Raw genomic sequence first — 2500 nt, 5'->3', positions numbered from 1 at the left:
TCAAAAATCCCCAAGGAATTCCAAGAATTCTTGTTATACGCTCGTTCCAACCCTCAATTCTCTTTTCTAGGCTCATCGATATTGAATCAATCGAACGCACTTCTAATACTTGTTCGACTTTTGGAAGACCCTGCGTTATATCACCAGATCGTGATTTTTCATATATAAATGTAACTAAAGTATCTCCTTCGTAAAGCATTTCGCCATAATGGCGATGAACAGTTGCTCCTGAAGTGGCCAAATAAGGCTTAGCTAATCTTATTACTACAGAATCAACTTCAACAATTATAATTTGACCCGATTTTAGGTGTGGTCTATTTTTGGCTATACATACATTTTCAAAAAAAAAATGTCCAAGACTAATTCTTGTTCTTGTAGGTGTTTCTTCACAATAATTATTGTGATAATTATGATGCAGAAAATGCCAATTCAAATTAAATGTATTGAAAACGATGTTACTGCATGGATCGGAATTGAAAATCCCCCCGTTTTCATCCATTAAATAATATTTAAGTACTTGAAAAGTCTGTTTTAAATTGTCAAGTTGCAAATATTTAGTTAGGGAGATCGGATTATGAGTTATTAAGTCATAAAATGAATAAAAATTCACAATTTGAGGGGCCGCCCCTAAAGGTCCTAACGAATTCCTAATTGAAATTAGAGGATCCTTTTTACTTGATTCTTTTATGACATTATAATCTTTTACATCGTTGAATAGATCCATTTGCAAACAATTCGATGCTGACAAAATTATCAAAGATTGGCGTTCCTTATTTCTATTGAACAACGTACGAATAGTTCCTTGATTTTGACTCGGAGATTGTGGAACCCTTGTCTTGGAATAAATAGAAAAAAATGGATTGATATTCGTGCGATCTGACTCATTATTAAAGATCAATCCTGAACCTGACGGATCTTTCCTTTTTCTCATATACGCAGTATCGGATTTCCCTAAGTCTATTCGTAGGAAATTTCGAACCAGACCATTTGTACTTACTTCAACAAAGGAAGCGCGCGCGTCTTCGATAGAAGAGCTTTTTTTGTCTCGGTCCCAATTCAACAATAAACAAGTCCGAACTAATTGAATGCTTGTGCCAGAAATTCCCCGAATTGGTTTTCCATTTCCATAAAGTATATAATTGACAACTCTAAGCTCCAGATTATCCCTTTCTTGCAATAGATCCTGTGGGAAAAGTTTTACTAAATTGATACCGTCGGCTAGTTCATATATGATTACAGGTCGAACAAAAACAAAATACTTTTTCTTGGTAGGTGTGATCCACTGGACATAAATCCAATTTTTCGATTTTTTTGATTTCTTAGAATTTTTTTTTACTCTTTCTGGTGGTATCAAGATGCCATTGTGTCGGGATATCTTATCCATCTCTCCAGGAAAATGTATATCTCCAGAAAATATTTTGAGTTCAATCCTTTTTTTTTTTTTCTCCACTCGGACCAATCCACCTACTCGGCTTCTTATACTTAAAGTTAGTCGTGTAGCTACTCCAATGATACTATTGTTCCGTACCATTATGGAAGAAGATTCTGGTAAAATATGCACTTCCTCGGGAATGAAAAAAAATCGATCCACTTTCATTTGCATTTGGTATTTTGGCTTAAAGTCTTTGACTCCTCGATACTCAATCAAATCCTCTTTTTTGAGGATTGAATGCACCCCTATAGTCCCATATTTAGTAATTCCTGAACTATTTCTTCTGTATTGAGGATCATCGAAAAAAGCAAGAATACTATTTCTACGAAAAAGACCATTTATGGGTATTTCAATCGAAATACCGGAAGGGGGTCGTAGTTCTTTTTCTCGTTCTTGAAGTGATTCAAATTGAATGATGAATCCATTTCTTCGCCTCTTTGCCAATAAATCAGAATTACCGTGGAAAATAGCAGGATATGTGAGATTAGATTGACCCGTACATAGGATTGGATTAAGTTCTGAATAATCAGGAATTCCGCTTTCGTTTTTACCAGAGAGATCCGGACCATAAAATTTTTGTCCCACTTTATCATTATTTACTGAAAGGCTAGAAATATATCTTCTTTCGACACAAAGAGAATGAACGTTAATTTGATCTTGATCCTTGTAGAGTGAAAAAGGGACTACACTGCATCCGCACGAACCTCCTGATAATATCCATAAATGACTTGTTTTTGGTAAGAGATGGACATTACTATATGTAAATTCGGGTGCATGGTACACGTCGGTACTCCAATGCATTTCTCCCTCTGAGTCAGAATAAATATGTTTTCGAACTCTCTCTTTTAAATTAAGAGTGTATGTTCCCGCGCGAATCTCAGCAATCACTTGTTCTGATTCTACATATTGATCATTTTGAACTAAAAGTAAACTTTTTGGTGGAATAGTGACGTTATGTATAATATCCTCACTCTCAATAGTTACATACAAGTCTATATAACATAAAAAAGCAGGATGCCCATGGCGTGTACGTGTGGGATGAACCAAATTCTCATTGAATTTGATTTT

This window comes from Cucumis melo, unplaced genomic scaffold (genome assembly GCF_025177605.1).
Source record: "Cucumis melo cultivar AY unplaced genomic scaffold, USDA_Cmelo_AY_1.0 utg000111l, whole genome shotgun sequence".
Taxonomy (NCBI): domain Eukaryota; kingdom Viridiplantae; phylum Streptophyta; class Magnoliopsida; order Cucurbitales; family Cucurbitaceae; genus Cucumis; species Cucumis melo.
The sequence above is the reverse complement of the archived record's forward strand: the minus strand, read 5'-3'. Positions refer to the sequence as shown.